At 43.3% G+C, this 12,450-nt stretch overlaps 1 protein-coding gene across 1 annotated transcript in view; it reads left to right on the top strand.

The window, feature by feature from the left end:
- Nucleotides 1-12,450, top strand: part of LOC149287682 (uncharacterized) — a 39,844-nt gene that overhangs the window by 5,706 nt on the left and 21,688 nt on the right. The window lies entirely within an intron of this gene.

Genomic DNA, 12,450 nt, shown 5'->3' with positions numbered 1-12,450 from the left:
CCTACAATCTCTTCTTTGCTACCTCCTATGAGTAGGGATCCATACCTGCAAAAATGCTAAATTCAGGGTACCCACTCCAACTTTATTAATTTTATATCAAATAGGGAAGGGTTAACAGGTGGCTAAATCTTGGGGTAACACAATCCTCTCTTGATTCAGAGAGTCAGTCTTGTGTGTCATTGTTCTTTTTTTTTTTTTCAGAAGAACATGTCAGTCTTGAGAGAGTCCATACATGTGAGAGGCCACATAAATGCCAGCACTGTGGGAAATGTTTTCCTTCAAAGTCAGACCTTGTGAGACATCAGAGAGGCCACACAGGAGAGAAGCCATACAAATGCCAGCATTGTGGGAAATGTTTTTCTCAGAAGTCAAACCTCCTGATACATCTGAGAATCCACACAGGAGAGAAGCCATTCAAATGCCAGCATTGTGGGAAAGGTTTTCCTTTAAAGTCAAACCTAGTGACACATCTGAGACTCCACACAGGAGTGAAGCCATTCAAATGCCAGCATTGTGGGAAAGGTTTCTCTCAGAAGTCAAACCTCCTGATACATCAGAGAGTCCACACAGGAGAGAAGCCATACAAATGCCAGCATTGTAGGAAATGTTTCTCTTCGAAGTCAAACTTAGTGATACATCAGAGAGTCCACACAGGAGAGAAGCCACATAAATGCCAGCATTGTGGGAAATGTTTCTCTTCGAAGTCATACATAATGATACATCAGAGAGTCCATGCAGGAGAGAAAGCACATAAATGCCAGCAGTGAACTAATACTGTATTTGTTAAGAAGTATTACAAGAAAAATATTTTCAATGCATTGGTGATAAGAGAAAGCCCTTGTGATTTTGTTTTTAAGGGTTGTCTGTTCATAAAGTTATTGATTTTTGTATGTTGTTGTGTTGGGTTGTTGTTGTAGTTGTTTTTATTTTTTTTATAGAATTCTAGAATAAGAATGGACCACAAGACCCATGCAGTCCAACCCCCGACACACAGGATGAAAAAGCATGGATTTATAGGATTCTGGCTTTGTAAGGCACCACAAGTGCCATCAAGTCCAAGCCCCTGCCATACAGGAAGACGTAGCATGGTGGGTAGGTGTGTTATGTGTGAATGTGACAGAATTAGAAGATGAAGTATGAGATGAAGGATCTGGCACAGAGAAGCAAGAAAAGCTGAAACTGAATGTGCAAAAGATAAAGACACCATAATGCAAGGACATGAAACTGAATGTACTAAAAGAAGAATGGACTGCGTATAACACAACTTGATGTAAAGAGCACCAGAAGAAGAACGGAATGGGAACAAGATGTCACTCATCAGGAAAAATGATGCACATATTGAAAAGCATAAAGGAATATTCAAAACCATGGTGCTAGTGTGCCAAAATCAGCTGGAACTGGCACCCATCGCTCTTTCAGTAAACTGATGGACCTCTGGGAAGATTTGTGTGCATGAGCATTGTATGAATGTGTGCATGATTTGAGGCCTCTTGACATGTAATATATTAGAATGAGTGTCCCTAATGTTAGAATAAATGTTACATACAAAGTGTTTGAACCCAGATCTGGTCTCTTATGTGTCTGATTAAAAGTTTTATAGTCCAATTCTGTATTTACTCACCACTCTGGATGTAAAGAAGAAGACCTAGATTGGTGACAGGTGTGTGATCTCTCATTCTGCACTGATCCCTGAAAGCGGAAAGAGAACTAACCAAGCAGTGGGGACACACTTCCTTTAACCCATTACGGTTCCACTATAAGAGACAGGTCTTGGAGTTCTGAACCACTGCCAGCCGTAAGGTTTGGTTTAAAATATAGGGGCTCGCTCATCGCCTGCAGCCTCTGGTTCCGTTGGAGGCAGGGCCTCTTCTCCAGCATCACCTGGAACAACGGACCAGAACAATGGACAACAACAGATGTATGTGGCATGTGTGTTTGCGCATATACATCTGTATATATACATCTGTATATATATGTATGTATGTGGAGGCATCTCTATCTAAGTGCATTCAGACTTATACTTTTAAGAGCCTACACACACAGACATGGAATGTTTAAAGTCTATAGATCTTGCATACAATACCCATAGATACATCTATACATACCCATAGATACCTGTGTACGCACATGTATTTATATATATATATATATAGAGAGAGAGAGAGAGAGAGAGAGAGAGAGAGATGCAAACACATGTAGACATATATGTTGGATCATATATATATATGATTTATATATTTATATATACTCTTCTACTTGCATACAATTTAAACATAAGGAAATGCATAGAGGAATATGAATATGAATGCGCATGTATACAGCCCCCAGGTTCTGGTCAACATCAGCATGTATATATAATTATAATTGTATATATGTTTACTTCCGGTCATAACAGCATAACTGCTCTGCAATTGCTGTAATTGGAATTTATACTTTGTGATGGTTTTATGATATGTATTTTACACATGATTGCCTCCTGAGGACACTGTGAGGGCTGCCATTGGCTGGAGTCCCCATCCCTCCCTCCATCCCTGGCCCTGATTGGATGAAATCGCACTCCTTCCCACCATCCCTGGCCCTGATTGGCTGGAATCCCAGTCCCTCCCACCATCCCTGGCCCTGATTGGCTGGAATCCCAGTCCCTCCCACCATCCCTGGCTCTGATTGGCTGGAATCCCAGTCCCTCCCACCATCCCTGGCCCTGATTGGCTAGAATCCCAGTCCCTCCCACCATCCCTGGCCCTCATTGGCTGGAATCCCAGTCCCTCCCACCATCCCTGGCTCTGATTGGCTGGAATCCCAGTAACTCCCACCATCCCTGGCCCTGATTGGCTTGAATCCCAGTCCCTCCCACCATCCCTGGCCCTGATTGGCTGGAATCCCAGTCCCTCCCACCATCCCTGGCCCTGATTGGCTTGAATCCCAGTCCCTCCCACCATCCCTGGCCCTGATTAGCTGGAATCTCAGTCCATCCATCGATCCCTGGCCCTGATTGGCTTGAATCCCAGTCCCTCCCACAATCCTTGGCCCTGATTGGCTGGATTTCCTGTGCCTCCCACAGTCTCTGGCTCTGATTGGCTGGAATCCCAGTCCTTCCCTCCATCCCTGGCCCTGATTGGCAAGAATCCCAGTCCCACCCACAATCCTTGGCCCTGATTGGCTGGATTCCCTGTCCCTCCCACAGTCTCTGGCTCTGATTGGCTGGAATTCCTGTCCATCCCACCATCCCTGGCCCTGATTGGCTAGAATCTCAGCCCCTGCCTCCTTGTTTTCTGGCAGCCATTTTGTGTTCTGGTGGCCATTTTGTGCTGCTTGTGATTGTGGGGAATAATATTCCGGAACCTTCTCTGAGGCCTCAGTTGAACAGAGGCTTCTCTTTCTCTCTTGAGGCTCCAGAGAGAGAAGGAGGCCAGGTTCCTTGGGCCAAAAGGAAGGAAGTGTGTCCCTTTGTGGGTCTTTTGTGTCTCTTTTCAGAGAGGGTTATCTTATAACACAGCTCTGCTCTTTCTGGGGAACATGGGTTTTTAAAGGGTTCTGAAATGGGGAGGATGCTTTTAATACAAGCCTTATTATTATTCTTCACAAACATTGGGCTTTGGATTCTAAGAGGAAGCTAGTCCCCCAAAAAGCCAAAAGTGGCTCCTTTGGGAGGTTTTAAGAGTCTCCCCAGTTTCCTTATTAAGACATTTTCAGGGAAGAAGGAAGGAGACAGGCCAGAATAACTCATCTTACCAAGAATGAAACAAACAACAAGAAGAAAAATAAGGATTAGACAGAAAAACAAACTGCTTATATTTTAAAAAAGCAAAACCATTTTCAACAGGATAATAATTAGACTTTTACATCCGACCCAGGCTTTATCTGCAATATAGAAATAATCCAGTTCTAAAGTGTGTAAACTCTCCTTTTTCCATCCTGTGGAATCCTGGGATTTGTAGTTTGTTGTGGCATCAGAGCTCTCTGGCAGAGAAGGCTAAATCTCCAAAGGTAAAATCCCAGGATTCCATAGGAATGAGCGGTTAAAATGGTGTCAAATTGCCTTATATTCTATAGTGCGGATGAAGCCTTCTTGGGAAAGGGGCTGATGCTAGGAAAAAGAGGAGGAATGAAGAGGGAAAGGAGGATGGACAGATGGAGGGCCACCTGCAGCTGGACTGGCCTCCCTGAGCGGTCAAGACCTGAGCTGGGTTGTGGACGATGGGCACTCTTGATATTAATATTAATATATTTCACTATTGATTGTAATTAAGGAGGGGATGAGGTTCCTCCTTTCAACAGCATCAGGGAAATGTTTAGCTGTTGTTAAGGTTTGGAAATCCTGTTTGGGGACTTTTTGTGTTCTCACAGCCATCGGGTGCCATCAGGAAAACCTTTCTGTGTTGTTTAGGGTCAGAGATCCTGTTTGGAGTCCCTTCCGACTTTGGGGCCCTTTCATCCTCCATTTTGGGTTCCCTGAAGGCCTCAAACTGCCAGGTGCTGAGGCAGAGGCAGCCATTTTGTGTTCTGGAAGAAACTTTGTGCTGCTTGTGACTGTGAGGGTCCACCGGTCCTTGCCTCCCTCTTTGGGAAAGGAGACCCCCTCAGTCCCCTGGACTCACTCCTGACACTCATTCCTAGAATGGCTGGGACTCAGAGGAGTTTCCTAGGCATTGTCACCTTCTGCCCTCCATGGCCATTGGCACTGACCTTTCCCCATTGCCTTCCCTCCCTCAGCCCTTGGACCTCCTCCTCCTTCGCACTCAGAGCAACCCTTCTCTGCGGCTGAGGAGACGGCCTCTGACCCAGGGAAGCTCCGGCCATAAAGGACTGCAGAAGAGCCCTTTCTGGGGCTGCAGGAATCAGGGTCTTTGTGTTGAAGGTAGGCCTTTATTCCTGGAGCTGGAAGAGGACCTTTGTTTAAATGCTTCAGTCCAGGATTGTATGGAAGGGTTGCAGCTGAGAGAGTGAGACCTTGCTTTGGAGGAATAAAGCCCCAAATTCAGTCTGTGGCAGCATTGTCTTCCCAGAAGTTTGAAGTGAGATTTCCAGACCCCAGACACACAATGCACCAGTGAGTCCTTTGTGTGGGGACTGTGTGTACGTGTTGTTTACTAGGGCTTTGTGAGGTATTTGTTTCACTGGGTTTATATAATGAATTTACATAGGTCTTCACTTCCCCAAAATGAGCGTAATCCAGGATGCAATCTTCAATCATAAACCTATACGTTTATAGATTCTTTTTGTATAAGTGCAATATATTCAGCAGTGTGCTTCTTTTTTAAAAATATACAAGGAGAAGTGAAGAAATTGTGATTTTGACAATAGATCTGTTCAGAAACAATGCACACAAATGTACATGCCTCAGTTTCTGTGTGGCTTTAGCAAACAGAGGGAGGAGGTACATACCTCATGCTCCTGCTATGACTGACACACACAAACACACAAATTTTGTAATTGTCAATTTGTAAACTGCTTTGATCTTTTTGGAAAAGTGGTATATAAATAAATGTATTATTATTAGATTATTATATTACAAACACAGCAGTTAAGCTCAGAGATTTGTCTCATTTGTAAAAATGAAATGATTATTTTCACCAGTGTCTAAATGGGGAAGGGGGCTTAATGAGGGGAAGCCATTGATCAGATCATTGAAGAAATACAGGTCTTATTCAGCCCAGGGGCTGTAATTTCTCCACCTGGGATACAAATCATAGAATCATAGAGGGCGACTAAAATGGTGAAGGGTCTGGAAACCATGCCTTATGAGGAATGACTTAGAGAGGTGGAGATGTTCAGCCTAGAGAAGAGAAGGTTAAGAGGTGATATGATAGATCTGTTTAAATTTTTGAAGGGATGTCATATTGAGGAGGGAGCAAGCTTGTTTTCTGCTGCTCCAGAGACTAGAACCCGGAACAATGGATGCAAGCTCCAGGAATAGAGATTCCACCTCAACATTAGGAGAAACTTCCTGACAGTAAGGGCTGTTCGACAGTGGAACAGACTCCTTCCTCGGAGTGCAGTCGAGTCTCTTTCCTTGGTCTTCAAGCAGAGGCTGGATGGCCATTTGTCGGGGATGCTTTGATTGAGAGTTCCTGCATGGCACAATGGGGTTAGACTGGATGGCCCTTGGGGTCTCTTCCGACTCTACGATTCTATGATTCTATGAATCTATGTGGCTAGAACAGGACATTCCCAAGCCAACATGGCCAGGCAATAGTGTGGAAAATAGGCAATCTCTACATGGGCAAAGACACTCTCTGAATTGTGACTTCTCTGCATGCAGAAGGCTGCCATGGGAATTGGGGAGGAGGGCTGGATCCCATGGAAGGGGGGCAACAAGAGAAGAGAGAGCTCCTTTCCTGCCCTGCCTGACCGGGGGCCTCTCTGGGGGATGGACGGCAACTAGTTTGGCCACTGGGAGAATGAGGGGCCACCAGGCCAGACATGCCTGACCCAGCAGAACCTTCTATGCTCCAGTGTTGCTCCAGGTGGAATCAGGCTGCAACTGGCCATTCAATGACCCAGTTATTACCATAGAGTTGTGGAAGCCATGCCGCATGACCATTCCATGCCTGGTGGGAGTGTTGGGTGCAAGGTATTGGAGATGCATCCAGCTGTGTTTCTATAGCCAGAAGCAAAACGAAGACATTTTCCTGTGAGGGCCACTGGGGACCTCTGCAGGTTTCAGCAGGTGATGCCCTCATTTCACATCTAGCTATGGGGACATAACCAGGGCCTTTTCCAATTTCCCATCCCCTGATTCCCAGCTAATCTAACAAGGTATGGAGTAACTGTTGTGTAGGGGAGCTGCTGTGAGTCTATGCTAGGTCCAAGGGGCTTTGTTTGGTGCAGAGGGAGGAAGTGATGCCCACCTCTCAATTGGCCCAAAGGAGGCATATGTCACCTGCGTATATCACCAGCAGGATGCCGATCTTTGTGACTTTGAGTGCTATAGGGTTTCTTTCCAAACCAAGCCTAACCCTGGTCTCTTTTCTCAGGAACTTCATCTTGGCCCCCTTGTACACGGCTTTGCGGTATCTTTTGCTGGAAGTGACCAAAGCGCAGGCCCACCAGGAACCCCCTGCCTACCTGATGGCTGACATAGAGGTCAAGCAGAGGGAGCTGAGCTCCAAGAAGAAGAGGCTGCCAAGGTGCAACAACTATTTGGTAAATTGCCATCCTGTGTATTAGTTTCATCTGGGTCACTGCTGGGTCGGCTCATGAAAGCAAGCGGAGAACAACTGTCCCAGTTTGGCAGAGGGAGTCCTGCTTAATCCTCTGTCACCTCATTTTTTCAGGGGCTTTGAAAATGACCCATTTCTCTCTCCTGCTCCCACTTTCCCTCTTCTCTTCAGTTCACTTCAGTTACTGCAAAATGTGTTCCAAGTTCAAAAGACGTGTGCAGCCCATCAACTCAAAAGAGGGAGAGGGGAGGAGAGAAAGGGACAGGGTCTTACCCTTGCTAGGAGTCGGAAGCAAAAGCAATCTACTGTGCCCTTCCTCGCTTGTGCGATCTTCGTCATTAACAACATTGGCCATCTTGAACGCCTTCTGGTGTTGCTTGTCCACATATGTCTTGCTTTCCCCATCTGTGAAATGCTGAGGGATATGGAAGAATTTCTCTGAACCTAAATTGGGGATGGGCCCAGTGGCCCTCAAGCCCAGAGTACTCCCTAGAACTGTTTTTGAAATTAGGAGAGATATGGCTAAATTCACTATAATTCCTTGGTGACTAAATATACTTTACATGTTGGGGTAATCAGTATCCCAATCAATCAATAATATCTTAGAAATGGTCTAAATTTATTGTTTATTATATTGTATATTATATTGTATATTATATTGAAAGGATTCGAGACAAACTGGATCTCAAAGGCTGTAGCTTTTTGCTTTCTTGCAGAATTTAAAGTTTATTTCCTGGACTGAATTCTGAAGTGTTGAAATAATATTTGCGATGCACCATGTGCTTTCCTCCCCTTTTGCTTAGTTACTCTCTGGATAAGGCTATTTTCTATTGCAGGTGACCTTTGCGGATGTAGCAGTATATTCACCGAGGAGGAATGGAAACTGTTGACAAAGAAGCAGAAACTTACATACAGTTCTGTGATGATGGAGAATTATGAGAATGTGGCCTTTGTGGGTAAGGAACCTGAATCCATTGACCTTCCTGTGAAGACTGAGGGCCCTTTCATCATTCACTGACAGAGCACTTTGTTTCCACTTTAGAATTATAGAATCAAAGCAACTTCCTGACAGTAAGGGCTGTTTGATAGTGGAACACATTCTTTCCTCGGAGTGTAGTGGAGTCTCCCTCCTTGGAGGTCTTTAAACAGAGACTGGATCGCCGTCTTTCGGGGATGCTTTGATTGAGAGTTCCTGCATGGCAGGGGGTTGGACTGAATGGCCCTTGTGGCCTTTTCCAACTATGATTCTATGATCAGTTATGAGTAATATCTATGAAGAGAAGAAAGGGGGACACAAAACCTGCTTTTTCTCTAATGTTTCTTTTCCATCCTGAGCTTGCTTAGCTCCATGATTGATTCAAGAGGCCCTTTGTTACCCAAAATGCTGGAGACTGGGGAGGACACCCGCAAGTGCTGTGCTTTTAGGGGAATTTGGCACTTAGCTCAATAGAAGGAGATAGTTTTACTGGGGCAACAGTGACCTCTGGATCCAGCCCAGCTCTAGCAGGTCCTGAATCAAACAGTACGTCAGAGGCATTTGAAATAGGTTTTTGTGTTTTATTTAGGGGACACACAAAGAAGTATTAAAGTTTTATATTCTTTCTATTATAATAAGGGACGCCAATACATTTATCAGCTCTCCAAGTCTTTGTTACTAAGATCTTAGCACAACTATTATACGGTTCTGAGATTTGTACTTTCAGTAGCTTTACAACCTTCGAGGCAGTTCAAACATAAAATTTTAAGAACAATTTTATGTGCTCCAAATTGTGCTTCGAATCCCATTCTCCGTCTAGAAACAGGGATGCTATCTGTTGAGGCGCGTGTATGGATATGCAAATTAAATTTATGGCTCAAAATGTTTTTTGTTCCGATCGGTTTAGTGCCATTAATTCTAACAGACTCCTTTTTGTCTCCCTGGAAGGAGACACTGACCTTGAAACTCTTATCTCTTGGACTCTCACTATCTGAAATAACTGTACTAGGCTATGATAAAGCAAAATCTGTGATTTCTCAACGCATCGAGGATATTGATTTCCAGACTCCAACTAACTTTACATCCTGTTAGGGAATCCAGTAGACCTGGCAAATATGCGAAATATTTTGAGAATTTGAATGTCCCGAAATTCAGAAGAGCTTTCATGTCAGCAAGGTTTAACATCTTACCATCAGCAGTCCTGGAGGGCAGATTTAAAAAGATCCCTTACGAACACAGATACTGTCCTTGTGGCTCGGAGGAAATTGAAAATATTAATCATGTTCTCTTTGGCTGTTCTTTGTATACAGAAATACGTGCTTTATATATAACACCAATTGTGTTGCAGTTTCCAGGCAGACAAGAGCAATTTTATACCAATTTTCTACTTGCAGATCAGAAGGAAGTTATAACGCAAGCAGTTCTTTTGCAGTTGCTATTACAAATCGTTAACAGCTTGTTAAACAGATGTAATATGTTATAATCTCAAAATCTGTATAGATGGCTTGATTTAACGGTAAGATTTGTAAAGGAGGAGGTATGGCTGTATTTTACCATACCATCAAACTAACCTAGTTGGGGACTAAAGTCTAATGAAATTACCCCAATCAGTTGCATCTGATTAATGGCACTTTGTAGTTTAGCTCTTGCTTGGACAGGGGATATGACTGTGGTTTTGAACTAATATGTCTTGAATGTGGTACTCTATTACACAATATGATAGAGCTGTTTGTGAGGTGATGGCAGCCTACTCGTTGTTGTCTGTTTACCTGATCGTGCAGCCCTATCCTTACTTTTTATCCTTACTTTTTAGCCTTACTTTTTATAAACTATCATTTGGTTATACTCTCCAATCTGCCTGTACATGAACCTATGTTGTGTTTTAAATTGGAATTTTGTAATTGTGCTGGCCAAATGGCTGTAATAAAGTTATATTATTTATTTAGGGGGAAAGCAAAATACACAGACACACATACTATATATATATAAGTGTTCATGCGCACACACAAGATATAGGTAGCAAAGGTGGGAGTAGTGAATAGATGTAAGGCTTTGTTAAAGGTATTTATTACCTATCCAGAGCTTTATTCCAATTGTTGGAATCGGGAGAGGTCAGTAGTTCCTGCGACAATTGGGGTTGGTGAGTGCATTGAGGTGCTTAGCCAAGAAAACAAACAGAGTGTCTGTCTGTAACTGGAGTGACACTGAAGCACAGCAAGTTGGGCCTGATATTTATACTGAAATTGGTGCTTGGGGCAGAAACTGAGGGTTCGGAAAGGTTTATAGCTCTTTAGAATATTTCCTGTGAGGGGAAAGCATGGCATGAACACGAATTGAATGCAGTGTGTGTTTGATGCAAATACCTCAGACAAAGACCACACTGCCTCTCAGGTCCTTGTTGGCTCTGAATTTCGATTGCGTTCACAATCCAATGTACACTACAATCTGGGGGTGACACTCCCAGATGCAGCTCAACAATAACATGGCAGAGTATGGAAGCAAATATCTAGATATAGGTATTGGCAACACGCAGACCACTTTCCACACTTAAAAATAAGTCACAGACGCAGTAGATTTCATTCAAGTCCTTGGAGGTTCTTTATCTTGAGTTACAAAATAATACAAATGAATAAATGAATAATTTATTATGGCACATGGCCAGCTTAAAAAAAAGAAGAAGTAAAAACAAGTATTACAAAGAATCACAATAAGTAGACTGCATCCTAGCAATAAGGGTAAAATCAGTTCATAAAATGAAATCCTAAACCTTGCAAGTAAAAATTGTCCCAAATAACTTTAAGAAATATAGACTTAAAACAGTAGACTGACTCTATGTCATAATTATTTCAAGATACAATCATAGAATAATAGAGTTGAAAGAGACCGCAAGAGTCTAACCCCCTGCCATGCAGGAAATCCAAATCAAAGCATGCCCAGCAGATGGCCATCCAGCCTCTGCTTGAAGACCTCCAAGGAGGGAGACTCCACTACACTCCAGGGGAGTTTGTTCCACTGTCGAACAGCCCTTACTCTCAGGAAGTTCTTCCTAATGGTGAGTTGGAATCTCTTTTCCTGGAGCTTGCATCCACTGCTCTGGGTCCCTGTCTCTGGAGCAGCAGAAAACAAGCTTGCTCCCTCCTCAACATGACATCCCTTCAAATAATTAAACAGGGCTATCATTTCACCACTTAACCTTCTCTTCTCTAGGCTAAACATCCCCAGCTCCCTAAGTCATTCCTCGTAGGGCATGGCTTCCAGATCCTTCACCATTTTAGTCGCTGTCCTTTGGACATGCTCTAGTTTCTCCACATCCTTTTTAAACTGTGGTGCCCAGAACTGGACACAATAGTCCAGGTCGGTCCTGACCAAAGCAGAATAGAGTGGCACTATTACTTCCCTTGATCTAGACACTATACTTTTCTTGATGCAGCCTAAAATTGCCTTGGCCTTTTTAGCTGCTGCGTCGCACTGTTGACTCATTTTCAACTTGTGGTCTATTTGGATTCCTAGATCTCTTTCACTCATAATTTCATTCAGCCAGGTGTCTCCCATCCTATATCTGTGCATTTCATTTTTGCACCCTAAGTGCAATACCTTACATTTCTCCATGTTGAATTTCATTTTATTAGCTTTGGCCCAGCTTTCTAGTCTATTCAGGTCATCTTGAATTTTCATCTTGTCCTCTGAAGTATTAGCTACTCCTCCTAATTTGGTGTCATCTGCAAATTTGATAAGTATGCTCCCAATTTTGTCATCCAAGTCCTTGATAAAGATGTTGAATAGCGCTGGGCCCTGGACAGAACCCCACTGGACACCCCACTAGTCACTTCTCTCCAGGATGAAAAGGAGCCATTGTTGAGCACCCTTTGGGTTCGGCCGGTCAACCAATTACAAATCCATGTAACAGTTGCCTTGTCTAGTCCACATTTTACAAGCTTGTTTGCAAGAATATCATGGGGAACTTTGTTAAAGGCCTTACTGAAATCAAGATATACTATATCCACAGCATTCCCTTCATCTAACAAGTTGGTAATTTTATCAAAAAAAGAGATCAGGTTTGTCTGGCATGACTTCTTTCTCTGAAACCCATGTTGACTTTTTGTGATTATGGCATTGCTTTCTAGATGTTCACAGACTCTCTGTTTAATGATCTGCTCTAGAATCTTTCCTAGTATCGATGTCAGACTAACTGGACGGTATTTCATGGTTGTTTCTGCATCAGTTTCAAAAAATTTCTGCGACAAATAATCACATCTGCACAGTATCTGGCAACTTCAACAGTTACCTGCTCCTAATAATGCAAATATTTGC

The sequence above is a fragment of the Sceloporus occidentalis genome, unplaced genomic scaffold (assembly GCF_023333645.1).
Source record: "Sceloporus occidentalis isolate IW3139 unplaced genomic scaffold, rSceOcc1.0.p SCAF_57, whole genome shotgun sequence".
Lineage (NCBI taxonomy): Eukaryota > Metazoa > Chordata > Lepidosauria > Squamata > Phrynosomatidae > Sceloporus > Sceloporus occidentalis.
This window is presented reverse-complemented; position numbering and strand designations above follow the sequence as displayed.